The sequence below is a fragment of the Geotrypetes seraphini genome, chromosome 17 (genome assembly GCF_902459505.1).
Source record: "Geotrypetes seraphini chromosome 17, aGeoSer1.1, whole genome shotgun sequence".
Taxonomy (NCBI): Eukaryota; Metazoa; Chordata; class Amphibia; order Gymnophiona; family Dermophiidae; genus Geotrypetes; species Geotrypetes seraphini.
The window spans coordinates 39,045,742-39,060,835 of record NC_047100.1 but is presented as its reverse complement, the minus strand read 5'-3'; the positions used below and the strand labels follow the sequence as shown (position 1 = coordinate 39,060,835).

General features: G+C 45.2%; 1 protein-coding gene across 3 annotated transcripts in view; it reads right to left on the bottom strand.

Moving 5' to 3' along the window:
- Window positions 1-14,759, bottom strand: part of LOC117351419 (hyaluronidase-4-like) — a 74,114-nt gene extending 59,355 nt beyond the window's left edge. For 2 of the 3 annotated variants that reach the window (XM_033926671.1, XM_033926674.1), the window contains exon 1: window positions 14,651-14,759. The gene's annotated coding sequence lies outside the window, so the exon portion shown is untranslated. Of the gene's footprint in view, window positions 1-14,547; window positions 14,609-14,650 lie in introns of those variants that run through there. The other variant, XM_033926672.1, reaches the window with a different exon arrangement.
- Window positions 14,760-15,094: the final 335 nt, after the last annotated feature.

The following is a 15,094-nucleotide window of genomic DNA, read 5'->3' as shown; positions in this document are numbered from 1 at the left end:
GAAGAAAAAAGTGCAACCAGAGACTCATGAAATCACCAGACAAGGTAGGAAAAATGATTTTATTTTAAATTTAGTGATCAAAATGTGTCTGAATTTATATCTGCTGTCTATATTTTACAATATGGTCCCCTTTTACTAAACCGCAATAGAGGTTTTTAGCGCAGGGAGCCTATGAGCATCGAGAGCAGCACTGGGCATTCAGCGCGGCTCCCTGCGCTAAAAACTGCTATCGTGGTTTAGTAAAAAGGGAGGGGGGTATATTTGTCTATTTTTGTATGGTTGTTACTGAGGTGGTAGTGCATAGAGTCATCTGCTTTGACCTCTTTGAAAAACCCTGGAATAGGAATGATGATTAACATTTTTTATGCGTACAGTGTGCTTTGTGTTTTTTTTTAATTTTATTGTTGGTAGATCATTTTGACTTGGTCATTTAAAAAGTAGCTCGCAAGCCCAAAAAGTGTGGGCACCCCTGGTTTAGGTCTATTCTATTTAACAATGGAGTTCTTATATTTGATTGTATTTTGTAAACTTCTTGGACCTGTAAAATGAACGAGTGGTATAACAAGATTAATAAACCACAAACCATAAACTATCTCTCCCATTCTTCATCTCACTCCTTCCTCAGCCCTCTATTCCCTTTCTTCTTTAATAAACATGGAATTCACTACCCCCAGAGACTTGCACTACCACCACCACATACGCTTTGTCCCGTAAATCCCTAAAAATGTGGCTTTTCCAAAAATCCTGGCGACGAGCCTAGCTCTGCTCAAATTTAAATTGACCCCCACAATGTATTTATGCCTATATTGAAACGATTGATGTTGTATTGCTCATGTTGAATTGACCGTTGTTACTGGCTCATTGATAACTGTTATTGTTACATTGATTGATTGATGTTACCATTACATTGATTACTGTTATTGCATTGATTACTGTTGTAACCTGTCTCAAACTTCACTTAGGAGGATTTGGGAGGATACAAGACCACTAATAAAATAACATAGCATTAACCTATGAATTAATGCATGCAAAAATGACTTTATATGTACTTTAAGGTGCCTTGATGAATGTGTATTTTGCTCCACCAAAGAGAATGCCACTTACTTTGCTATTGTGAACAACAGTGTAGTGGTGTCAATGTAAAGAGGAGGAGAAGAAAGGACATCCATCAGCTGCTAAAATCTTGGAGTTCTCAGCATGGAAAAAGTACAAAAACAGATCAAAGGATCCATGGCAGACAGTGAGAAAAAGAGAGGTGAGAGAGAAAGAGAAAGCGAGAGTATACTGGGACAATTAGATTGTAAGGTCTTCTTAGCAGGGACCATCTATTACATGTTAAGTTTACAAGTGCTGTGCTGCGTATGCCTTTCAGAATGGTCTGAAATTTGGCAGCTAAAATTTAACGCTACGGAATGCAAGGTCATACATTTGGGCTGCAAAAAACTGAGGGGGTGAAGAACATATGTGCACGACGGAAGAGCGAGACTTGGGTGTGATTGTATGTGATGATCTTAAGGTGGCCAAACAGGTTGAAAAGATGATGGCAAAAGCTAGAAGGATGCTGGGGTGCACAGGGAGAGGTATAGCCAGTGGGAAAAAGGAGGTATTGATGCCCCTGTATAAGACTCTGGTGAGTCTGGTGACTCTGGCTGCACCTTCAAAAAGATATAAAAAGGATGGAGTCGGTCCACAGGAAGGCTACTAAAATGGTGTATGGTCTTTATCATAAGGCGTATGAGGACAGACTTAAAGATCTCAATCTGGAAGAAAGACGGGAGAGGGGAGATATGATAGAGACATTTAAATACCTACATGGCGTAAATGCACGTGAGTTGAGTCTCTTTCATTTGAAAGGAAACTCTGCAATGAGAGGGCATAGGATGAAGTTAAGAGGTGATAGGCTCCGGTGTAATCTAAGGAAATACTTTATTACAGAAAGGATGGAAGATGCATGGAATAGTCTCCCGGAAGAGGTGGTGGAGATAGAGACTGTGTCTAAATTCAAGAGGGCCTGGGATAGGCATGTGGGATCTCTCTGAGAGAGGAAGAGATAATGATTACTGCAGATGGGCAGATTAGATGGGCCATTTGGCCTTTATCTGCCATCATGTTTCTATGTTTCTAATAGTAAGTAGTGGAACAAAATTCCCATCAGCCCTGGTACAGCTGCTCCCAACCTTTCAATCTGAGCCAATTCCATTTCTTTAGGTGCCTGAATTGAGAATCCAGAGGAAGTAACTCGGACCTGGGAAGGACCAAGGATGCAGCATATCCCTGTCCTAGAAAATACTATTCTGCTCACAATTCTGCCACACTATGGCGACAATTAGTAACTGCTAAATGTGAACTCCTCAGAGCTCAATTATAGGAAGCTAGTCTGAGCTCTAGTGATCTTCTACAAGGAAACTGAAGCCTGCAGTACAGCACCGGTGGTTCCTCTGGCCTCCATTTAGCATGGAAATAAACACAGCTGCATGACAGACAAGTTAAAGTGCGCCAAAATACCAAAGAGGAGCAGAATGTCAAGTTCAGGCCTGGAGGAGTAGCTGCTGCTGGGTCTCAGGAATTTGCATACAGAACACTGTGAGCATCAGTGCCTTGATATGCAATTAGCCTGGCAGTCAAGATCAAAGAATGGTATGTCAGATTAACAGGGATAAAAAAAAGTCATCTTCCATGAGTTTCCAACCAGTCAATCCCCATTTCCCATCTCCTTTGAACTGCAGCCCAATATCCAATTCCAGCACATTCTCAAAGCAAAGAAAAATACTTCTTAGCACCTGCACGTGCCCCTCCCCCCTGTATTTCTGTAAAGTAAATCAGAACGCTATTAACCAAAGATTATATCTCAATAAGCACAGGAACAAACTGCATCCTCTCGATAATCATCAGGGAAGTCACCTACATGCCCCACTGGATGAAACATAGAAACATAGAAGATGACGGCAGAAAAGGGCTACAGCCCATCAAGTCTGCCCACTCTGCTTACCCACCCCCTGTCTATGCCCTAATGACCCAATTTCCTTATCTTGACCCTCGTAGGGATCCCACATGGGTATCCCATTTATTCTTAAAGTCTGGCACGCTGTCTGCCTCGATCACCTGCACTGGAAGCTTGTTCCAATGATCAACCACTCTCTCTGTGAAGAAATACTTTCTGGTGTTGCCATGAAATTTTCCACCCCTGAGTTTGAGCGGGTGCCCTCTTGTGGCCGAGGGTCCCTTGAGAAAGAAAATATCATCTTCCACTTCGACACGTCCCGTGAGGTACTTAAATGTTTCGATCATGTCTCCCCTCTCCCTACGTTCCTCGAGAGTGTAGAGCTGCAATTTGTTCAGTCTCTCTTCTTATGAGAGACCCTTGAGCCCCGAGATCATCCTGGTGGCCGTCCGCTGAACCGATTCAATTCTGCGCACATCTTTACTGTAATGTGGCCTCCAGAATTGCACACAGTACTCCAGATGAGGTCTCACCATGGCCCTGTACAACAGGCCCCTGTACACAGTTATTGAGTCCCAAGCTTATAAGCTGAATGAATCATTAAAATTTATTATTCTCTGTACAGTATAATCTTGTTATAACGGACTCGCTTATAACGGAACCTCGCCTATAGCGGACGAGGTCTGCTGGTCCCGGTCGAGCGCTATTATAAACATACAGAAAATCATCGGATATAGCAGACTCGCATATAACGGATTTTTGAATATAACAGACAATCAATTTGGTCCCCAGAGCCGCTTTTAGCTGTAGTTTTCTTCGGCTGTAATGGAATACAGGCTCCATCTACAAGGCGCATGGCATGCCGATGATATAGTATCAAAATGCATCCCAGAAGAAAATGACAGAGTATTTTTCTTTCCAGTACTGTACGACATAATGCTTTAGAGCAGGGGTGCCCACTCTTTTTGGGCTTGCGAGCTACTTTTAAAATGACCAAGTCAAAATGATCTACCAACAATAAAATTTTAAAAAACACAAAGCACACTGTACGCAGAGAAAATGTTAACTATCATTTATATTCCACAGATTTTCAAAGAGGTCAAAGCAGATGACTTTATGCAATGTCACTTCAGGAACAACTATACAAAAATAGACAAATATACCACCGCCCTTTTTACTAAACCGCGATAGCAATTTTTAGTGCAGGGAGCTGCGCTGAATGCCCTGCGCTGCTCTCAATGCTTATAGGCTCCCTGCAATAAAAACCACTATTGCGGTTTATTAAAAGGGGGCCATAGTGCAAAATATAGACAGCAGATGTAAATTCTCAAAATAGACACATTTTGATCACTAAATTGAAAATAAAATCATTTTTCCTATCTTTGTTGTCTGGTGATTTCATGAGTCTCTGGTTGCACTTTATTCTTCTGACTGTGCATCCAATATTTCTTCCCTTCTTTCAGCCTGCTGTATGCTTCCAGACCTCATTCCCTCCCCAACTTTTTCTTCCTCTCTCCCTGCCCCCTCCCCTTTCTTTCTTTCTGTCTCCCTGCCCCTCTTTCTTTCTGTCTTTCTCTCTCCATGCCCCCTTTCTTTCTTTATTTCTTTCTCTCCCTGCTCCCCCTTCTTTCTGTCTCCCTGCCTGCTCCCAAACCACTGCCGCCACCATCGGGGAACAAGCCTCCAAACCACCACTGCACCAAGCTCTCCCTGCTTCCCCACACAGAAGCATTGGGTTGACCAGATTTCCTCTCCCCGACATCATTTCTGGCTGGCTGGCCCGGAACTTCCTCTCTGATGTCAGAATTGATGTTGGGTGGGGGAAGTTGGTCGGCTCGGCACTTCTGAGTCGGGAAGCAAGTAGAACACGAAGGCAACGCGATCGACTCGCGTTGCTTTTACGATCTACCGGTCGATCATGATCGACCTTTTGAGCACCCCTGTTTTAGAACATCTTTTAGTGTTCTGGTTTTGCAATCATTTCGTGCCATACCAATGTTTTGCTGAGTTTTGTTCTTGATGTTGCTGATATGGTTGTGCAGTGACTGTTGTTCATTGATTGTACGTTGTTTCAAGTTGACCTAAATAAAGTTTTTAAAAAAATGCAACTCTGGATATAACGAACCGTTTTTCCAGGTCATATAAAGTCCGTTATGACGAGTTTATACTGTATTACAATTTAAATCAAACTCTAATCTTAGAGATGAAACTCCATTTGACTGTCATTTCCTGATGGTCAGCAATGTTTCCTTCCCACCATAATGGACTGTAGACTGTTTGATACCACAGGATTACACAAGTCAGTGCCCATGCGCAGGATGGCAGTGTTATGCTGGGCAGGGTCAGAGGAGCATTGTTTTGTGCGGGAGTGGGACTTCAGAAAAAAAAAAAATGAGTTGGGCACGGACTCAGAATAAAAACTAACATGGCCTGGTGTCAAAGGAGCTCCTGATTGGTGAAGCCTGACTTTAGTGCAGGAAGAGGCGGTTGGAGCATACTGTGAGTGATTTCCTTCACTCGCCGGTGCTCCAGCTGCCCTATCCTGTCTCTCCAGCTGCCCTCTCCTGCCTCCCCAGGCGAAAAACTATATTTGCGGTTTATCAATATTCACGGGGGTTCCTGGAACGGGACCCCCGCGAATATCGGGGGAGTACTGTCCTGTCAGTTACGCATATAACTGCAGCATTTAGATGCACACATCTACGCCTGCTGTAGAGCTAGCATAAATGCTTGCACCTGAAGTTAAGTGCATAACTGCTGACTTACGTTAGGATTTTGTAACGGCAATTAACCACTTCATTGTTATTTTAGAATTCACACCTAGTGCCCACACTTTAAGCTATCTGTTCAGAATTACCCCATGTGTTGTTAATAGCGCACACACTGCTGCTACCAAAGATATTGCTCCCATAATGAAACCAAATGAAAAAGAACCCCCCAAAACCCAGAAGAAAAGGAAAAATTCCAGGTAAAAAGAAACAAAACCTAGGAAATGATACAAATTGAAAATCTTCAGGCTGACCTCCTTAAATCTACCCCCTACCCTGGGGGAATTCTACATTTCTCTGCATTATAGCCTAGGTTAATTGTTTAAATTGGCTATTAATGGCATGATTATTGACCGCCCCATTAAAAAACAATTAAAAATCAATTAAAATTTAAAAAGTAGGTACCACGAGGTGGAATCGCGTCTTTGCAGATGCTTAACACGCCAAACATCAAAAGAGGTGTAGTTATGGTCAGGATTGCTGTTCGGTGCCACTAAGTGTGAGTCTAAGTTGAAGGTGGATGCTGGAAATGTAGGCCTGAAAAACCTTGGCCTTAGTTTCCGGCGCCCACCTTTGACGCAGGCCACAATTCTGAAAATAGCGCCATAATCTGAGTGGTACGCGACCGTTGCATTTTTTTTTCGGGTACCTGCCGATGACAGCGCGCCTTTCAGAATCTGAGCCTTTATGGACAGAATTTCCCCCAGCGTAAGTCTGGGCATCCTCCCCGCTTTCTCCCTCCTCTGACTTGATTCTTCACAGCTCCCTCTCCTCCCCCCACAAATTCTAATGTGCTAGGCCAGTGTTTCTCAACTTGGTCCTGGAGTACCCCCTTGCCAGTCAGGTTTTCAAGATATCCACGATGAATATGCATGAAAGAAATTTGCATATAATGGAGGCAGCGTATGCAAATCAAGTTAATGCATATTCAATGGGGATAGCCTGAAAACCTGACTGGCAAGGGGGTACTCCAGGATCGAGTTGAGAAACACTGTATTTATAGATATGAAGAAGCTGGTAACTTGAAGTGTCTAATGTTACAGAACAGTTAAATATGATAGCGAGATATCCTGTTATGCCATTCCTGTTTAATTATATTTGAAAATTGATAATCTCCTTATTATTTTCCTTGAGCTCCCCTCCAAGGTCACTGTTGGGGTCTAAGAAGATGTAATTTTCTTTTCATGTTGGTTTTATTCTTCTTACATTACATTATTCTTCTTACATTACAAAATTACATCTTTCTTAGACCCCAACAGTGACCTCGGAGGGGAGCTCAAGGAAAATAATAAGGAGATTTGCTTCTGTATTTCCTTAACAAGAGTTGTTCTTGTAATTAATTTCAAAAAGTTATAAATAAATTAAAAAAGCAACTTTACATATCTGCCTCCAGAACATCAGCACCTGGCAGGCTGGCATAGGAAAGCCTAACAGAGCTGCACAGAGGTGGCTTAAGTGGTCTTGGGGGTTAGTGAACCATGGAGAGGAGGACCCAGGCCCATAAGCCACTCTAACCACTGCATTCATGGTGAAAAATGTGCATCCCCCAAAAAACCCCCTAACCCTTTTGTACTGCCATATAAGTGGTATGTCTAAAACCCGCCCAAGTCTGCACTTGACCTATCTAAAAGACGGGTCGTCCAAGTGCCGATAATTGAAATGGCTTTTTGAACGTATCCAGGGACATTTAAGGCCTCTGAATCCCACTGTGCACCCAGAGCTGAAAGGGGCGTTTTTGGAGGAGTGGTTAGGGCGGGATGTAGGTTGACCTAGACTTAGTCGTCCTGTAGGGATAATCAAATGTTTGATGAGACTGCCTAGGCAAAACTTATACGTTGTGAGTTAGACAATGTAAAGACAGGTATAAGTGCCCAAAAGGTATCCAAAGTGAACAGATAACCACTGCAGAGACAAAGCAAAGACTCACACACACTCCCCCCGTGGTCACTGATCCCATTGCACCCCCACAAAGTTCAGAATAAAAACATACATACCTGCCTCTGGAACATCAGCACTTGGCATAGGAAAGCCTAGTAGAGCTGCACAGAGGTGGCTTAAATGGTCTGGGGGGTGGGCTACTGAACCATAGAGAGGAGGACACAGGCCCATAAGCCACTCTAACCACTGCATTCATGGTCGAAAATGTGAGCCCACCAAAACCCCCATAAACCTTACTGTACTGCCAAATAGGTGCCACCTACAGCCATAAGGACTATTGGGGTTGTAGACAGGTAGGTAGTGTGTTTTGGGGGGCTCACATAACCTATAAGGGAGTTCTGGTGAGGTGTTTATGTGACACTCTTTTTGTGAAGTTCACAGCAGTGCCCTGTAAGGTGCCCTTCTGCTCTGTTACCATGGCTAGGTGGCCTGTCCATCACAATGCTGGCCCCTCCCACATCCAAAAGGTCTTGTTCTGGGCATTTGGGACTTGGATTAATTTTTGGTTAAGAATGTGGTATAAAGATAGACATAGTGGCGGTCTGGATGATCAAATATCTGGATGTACAGATAGATCATTTGGGGGGGGAAAAAAAAATTTAGACATACTTTTTGAGAATGGATATTTTGCTGCTACCGACTTTGGGTGACTTGCACACTACATCCAAATCAGACTTAGATGTTTTTTTTTATCATATCCCTCCACATGTCCAAATAGCAGATGAAATTTAATGTGGACAAAGTGAGGCACATTGGGAAGAATAACCCAAATCATAGTTATCAGCTTCTAGGGTCCACTTTGAGGGTCAGTGCCCAAGAAAAAGATCTGGGTGTCATTGTTGACAATATGCTGAAACCTTCCACTCAATGTGTGGTGGTGGCCCAAAAAAGCAAACAAGATGCTAGGAATTATTAGAAAAGGGATAGTAAATAAGATTAAGAATGTTATAATGCCTCTGTATTGCTCCATGGTGCAATCTCACCTTGAGTATTATGTTCAATTCTGGTCGCTGTATTTCTAAAAAGATATAGCAGAATTAGAAAAGGTTTCAAGAAAAGCAACCGAGATGATAAAGAGTATGGAACTCCTCTCGTATAAGGAAAGGCTAAAGAGGTTGGGGATCTTCAACTTGGAAAAGAGAGAGCTGAGGGGAGATATGATTGAAGACTACAAAATCCTGAATGGTGTCGAATGGGTACAAGTTGATCGATTATTTTACTCCATCAAAAATTACAAAGATTAGGGGAATTACAAAGAATAGAAGGAAATATTTTTTTTTACTGAGAGAATAGTTAGGTTCTGGAATGTATTATCAGAGTATATGGTAAGAGTGGTTAACATAGCTGGTTTTAAAAAAGGTTTGGACATGTTCCTGGAGGAAAAGTCCATTGTCTACTATTGAGACAGACATGGAGGAACGCATCGGTATCATGGAATGATGATACTATTTGGGTTTTTGCCAGGTACTTGGATTGGCCACTGTGGAAAGAGAATCCTGGACTAGGTGGATCATTGGTCTGGCCCAGTATGCCTATTCTTATGTTCAACTTTAATGCGAAGTGCAGTGTGATGTACTTGGGATGCCGAAATCAAAAGGAGATTTATGAGCAGTGGTGTTGTAAGGGTGAGCGGCGCCCCTCCCTGTCCTCTTTCCCACCCCCTCTGTTGCACACATATCTCCTTCCCTTTCCCCATACCTTTTTAACTTTTCCGGCATGAGCAGCATGCCCATGTCAGTGTTGGCTTGCCTTTTGACGTCACTTCCTAGGTGTGGGCAGTGGCGTACCTAGGGTATGTGGCACCCGGGGCCCATCATTTTTTGACACCCCCCCCCCCCCCCCCCCCCATGTAAAAAAATTTTTTTTTTTTTTTGCAATAACCATGAAATGGAATAAATGGTCAGAATAGAAACAGGCAGTGAAAATTTTCTTTTATTGAACCTCATATATGTAACCATTATTCCAAACATAACATAACATAAATTATGTCTAAATTGTCATGACATTAGAAGTACATATGGAGTAGTTGCAGGTGATGCTTGGGACAGTTCTGATTGTGTTAGTTCGGTTTTATGTGTTTTTTGAATAGAAGGGTTTTTATTTCTTTTTGAAGGTTTTGCAGTCTGTGGTTGATATCAATTGGTTGTAGAGTTGGGGGGCGAGTGTTGCAGCTCGAATGGCTAGGAGGTTGTCGAACAGTTTTTTTCTTTTGACGTTTTTGGTTGGAGGGTGTGTGAATGGTGCACAAGTTCTCCTATGTCTGTTTGAAGTGGATTGAATTATTTAGCTGAAGAAATTAGTTACCCCCCCATTCCACACACATTAATTCTCTTCCATTTTTGTTCCCATTATAAAAAACACTGATAAGTTCCCAGAAAAAAAATACATTAAAATAAGAAGTGAAAACAAAGGCCCCTACAGATGAGAACATAACATAAGAATAGCCTAACTGGGTCAGACCAATGGTCCATCATGCCCAGTAGCCCATTCTCATGGTAGCCAATCCAGGACACTAATACCTGGTCAAAACCCAAAGAGTAGCAACATTCCATGCTACCGATCCAGGGCAAGCAGACACTTCCCCCATGTCTTAATAACAGATTATGGACTTTTCCTCCAGGAATTTGTCCAAATCTTTCTTAAAACCAGCTACACTATCTGCTTTTACCATAACTTCTGGCCACTTCATTTTTAAGTTTAGATCTTTCCTTTCAAACAGAGACCTTGCTAGATGTCAAATACAGCACAAGGTAACTTCACATGGACTTAGCTGTGCAGGAAATGTGAATCTCCTCATACACCCACCATATAGTGCAAAAATGTGCAAAGGTCTGTTTTTTTCTTTCAATCACTACATAGCCTAATGCCACACAAGCAGCGCTGTTACAAACATATTCTGTAGGTCAATGCTAAGGATAACAAAGTTTCCTTCCTTGGACCAGAAGGAGATAAACCACTGGAAGAGATCCCAAAACAACACCCAAAGACCCACTCAGTGTGTGAATCAGTTGAGTGGAGTGGACTAACTGGGGGGTGGAAATGGGCCCGGAGTTTGCTCAGCAGAATTTCCCAGACCACCTCTTCCTCTCAACACATTGACACGCTGCCACCATCACCACTAGGAACACCTCACTGGGTAGGCCAGCTATGCTATAAACTTTATAAAACACATTATTATATTTTCTTATAAAGCACATATTTTAACTGACCTCTCTGACATCCTCAGCCTTTCCATTCACAAAAATAGAAGGAAGAAAAGTTCCCATTTCCTGCTGTCTCATGTCCCCGGCCTATACAATATTTTTTTTCTGCAGACCCTTCAAAAGTCTGACCAAATCCTCGTTTCACTTGCATTATAAAGTACTGAGGATGCCATCTCTCCCCAATCCCAGGTCCTAAAGTCTAAGACAGTAGCGCAAACTAATGCTGCCAGATACAGGGAAAAAAAATTTTGATTCGATTCAGCCCTATTGAATTGGTTTTTCAATTCGATTTTCCTGCCCAGTTGGGTGATTTTTTTCAAAACTCCTGGTGGGTTTTATAGCTTTTTCACCCCCTTTGGCTTCTCCTAACCACACTGGCGCTGTGGTGTAAATAAAATAAAGAAACAAAAAGGACTTTTCCTCTTTCTGTTAAATCCTAGCTCACGTTTGCAGTCCAACACCAGCTCTGGCAGGATACACATTTCAAATCTGACATGTTATAATCACAAAACAGAAAATAAAATTAATTTTTCTACCTTTTGTTGTCTGGTTATATTTCAAATCTTGTTGGTCCAAGGCTCTGGTTTTCTTCTGATAACTTGCTTGCCAGGGTCTTTCTGTCTTCCCTTTCCATTTCCCTTCCCTTCCCAGGAAGTCTGGTATCTTTCCTTTTTTTCATCTCCCTCCACAGATCCACCTTTTCTTAAATACCCTTTCATCCGGCATCTCTCCCTCCTTCCCCACCATCCCAGAGTCCACCATCTCTCCCTTTCTTTTCCTAATTACCCTCCTATCCAGTATCTCTATCCCTCCTCCACACCATCCCTTGTGTCCAATTTCTCTCCCTTTCTGTTCCTTCCCTCCCTAAATCCCATGGTCCATCATCTCTCTCCCTCTCCTCTATTTTCAGACCCATTATTTCTTCCCCCCCCAAAGTTTGGCATATGCATGTCTCTTTGAACACCCCCTTCCCTCCGTGTACTTCTAAATCATGGTCCCCCCCCCAAAGGCCTGTCCCCCCTTAAAGGTCTGCCTGTCCCACCTTGAAGGCCTGCACCCCCCTTGAAGGCCTGTCCCTTCCCCTTGTAGGCCTGTCCCCCCCTTGAAGGCCTGCCTGCCTGTCCCCCCCTTGAAGGTCTGCACCCCCCGAAGGCCTGCACCCCCCCGAAGGCCTGTCCCCCACTTGAAGGCCTGTCCCACCCCCTTGTAGCTTCTCCCCCCCCCCTTGTAGGCCTGTCCCCCCTTGAAGGCCTGCCTGCCTGCCTTTCCCCCCTTGAAGGCCTGTCCCCCCTTGAAGGCCTGCACCCCCTTGTAGCTTCTCCCCCCCCCCTTGTAGGCCTGTCCCCCCTTGAAGGCCTGCCTGCCTGCCTTTCCCCCCTTGAAGGTCTGTACCCCCCGAAGGCCTGCACCCCCCCGAAGGCCTGTCCCACCCCCTTGTAGCTTCTCCCCCCCCTTGAAGGCCTGCCTGCCTGCCTTTCCCCCCTTGAAGGCCTGTCCCCCCTTGAAGGCCTGCACCCCCTTGAAGGCCTGCACCACCCCCCTCGAAGGCCTGCACTCCCTTGAAGGTCTGCACCCCCCCCCGAAGGCCTGTCCCCCACTTGAAGGCTTGTACCACCCCCTTGTAGCTTCTCCCCCCCTTGTAGGCCTGTCCCCCCCTTGAAGGCCTGCCTACCTGCCTTTCCCCCCCTTGAAGGCCTGCACCCCCTTGAAGGACTGCACCCCCCCCCCGAAGGCCTGCACTCCCTTGAAGGTCTGCACCCCCCCGAAGGCCTGTCCCCCCCCTTGAAGGCCTGTCCCACCCCCTTGTAGGCCTGTCCACCCCTTGTAGGCCTGTCCCCCCTTTAAAGCCTGCCTGCCTTTCCCCCCCTTGAAGGCCTGTCTCCCCCTTGAAGGCCTGCACCCCCCTTGAAGGCCTACACCCCCCCCCTTGAAGGCCTACACCCCCCCCCTTGTAGGCCTGTCCCCCCCCCCTTGTAGGCCTGTCCCCCCCCTTGAAGGCCTGCCTGCCTTTCCCCCCTTGAAGGCCTGCACCCCCTTGAAGGTCTGCACCCCCCCAAAGGCCTACACCCCCCCGAAGGCCTGCACCCCCTTGAAGGCCTGCCTGCCCCCCTTGAAGGCCTGCACCCCTTGAAGGTCTGCACCCCCCCCCGAAGGCCTGTCCCCCCTTGAAGGCCTGCCTGCCTGCCTGTCACCCCCCTCCCCCTTGAAAGCCTGCTTGCCTGCCCGCCCGCCCCACCCTGAAGGCCTGATGCCCCGACCCACCCCGAAGGACCGCTCGCCCCCCTGGCCTCCCCGCACCACCTATGAAGCAGCCGTAGCAGGATCGCGAAGTCAGCGTCAGCGATCCCTGCGCTGCTTCCTGCGCCACGGTCCCGCCCCTCCGCTGACGTCAGAGGAGGGGCGGGATCGCGGCGCAGGAAGCAGCGCAGGGATGCTGACGCTGACTTCGCGATCCTGCTGCGGGCTGCTTCACAGGTGGTGCAGGAAGGTCAGTGGGGCGAGCGGTCCTTCGGGGGTGGCGGGGGACTGAACGGCAAGGCCGGGAACACCCCCTTAGGGCTGGCACCCGGGGCGGCCCACCCCCCCCGCCCCCCTCTAGGTACGCCACTGGGTGTGGGTTCCAGAAGTGATGTCAGAGAGAACGCCAATGCCGACGCGGGCAACAACCTCGTGCTGGGGGAAGTAAAAGAGATATGTAGGAAGGTAAGGGGCGTGTGCACATGGCAAGGAGAGGAGGAAAGGTGTTGTGCCCTGAGCAAGACGGCACTCGAGGCGGATAGCTCCCTGATCCCCCTTACAACACCACTGTGTACAAGATAGGAGGAGAGAGATTATTAAGCAGAGCTCAGGAGAGGGACCTTGGGGTGATGGTGTCTGAGGACCACAATGCGACAAGGCAGTAGCCACGACCAGAAAAATGCTGGGCTGCATAGAGAGGGGGATAACCAACAGAAGAAAAGAAGTGAAAATTCCCACTATACCTGAATCCAACTTGGCTCAAAAGTGGATGATCAAAATCTCTGCTCAAGGAAGAATCCACACCAATCAACCTTATGCTACAGTGACCTTAAACATCCAATGGCAACATTATTTTTGGTGTTAAAAAAAAAATCCTGAGTTACTCATACTTACATTTACACTTCAACACCCAACTTTTAAAAAATGTGTTAGTATCTCAACGGTTAAATATGAGATTCTGTGCCTTTCTTCTTTTTAATAAATCATAACTATTAAAATATCGTACTACGGAGCACACCCCGCCCCAGCCGGTATTTCTATTAGGAAAGTGATTAATTCAGGAAATAAGCAAATATTGCAGGTAATAGAAGGAACTGAAATGTGGAAGTTTTATTTCTCTGACCTCTAATTTTATTTATTATACATGACCAACAATCAAAGAATATTTTAGCTATCCTAAAAGAAAATAGTCTTAACAGGAATTCTTTTATTCAGAAACATTGTTTATAAAAGGAGATTCCCAAATAAATCCAAAGGCACGAGAGCAAAGAAAGGGGCAAATACACATTTTTTTTTCAGTTTTAGCAAGAGTTCCTTTCACCGAAGTTCTTATACCCGTCACAGTTTTAATGAGAACTTACTAATATAAACTAATGTTACATTTTTTACTTAGATCTATTCTCGGATAAGCATCTGATCTCAAAAGCAAAGGATAAAAATATGTAAAAGCTTTACAAACCAGTTTGACGTGGAGAAATAGCAACAGAGGGGAAGCTGCATGACTGCTTTTCTGAGGAGGGAAACAAAAGAGGCAGAGAGTGCAAACATCTTTCTGACTGTACCTTTGATGCTTCATCTCCTGAAACCCCCTCCCCCCGCGATCCTTGATAGAGAATCAGACCTGGATCTCCCGAGTCTTAGTACCTGTCTCGAGCATCACTCACCTACTCCTTGACCACACCCCTTTCGGCTGGTTTCTCTAGTCCTTATAGGAGAATGCTTTGGCCACACCCCTTGCCTTTATGGACACGCCCTCTCTCGCTCTCTCTCGTGTGGTCGATTGGTTGGCTGCACAGTGTACCTCTTGATTCCCCTCATGGATCTCGGAAGGATCCTGAAATTCTTGCAGCCGGGAGCTGAGTTTTACCTGTCACAGTATAGAGAAAGCAAAGAAGAAAGTTTCTCCACCCCGATCCCCCCTGATTTTAATAAGGATAAATTTTTATCTTCACATCTGAAAGTATTTCTAGAGCTGTTCATAGTAGAGAGCTAAAAAACTGTAGGTC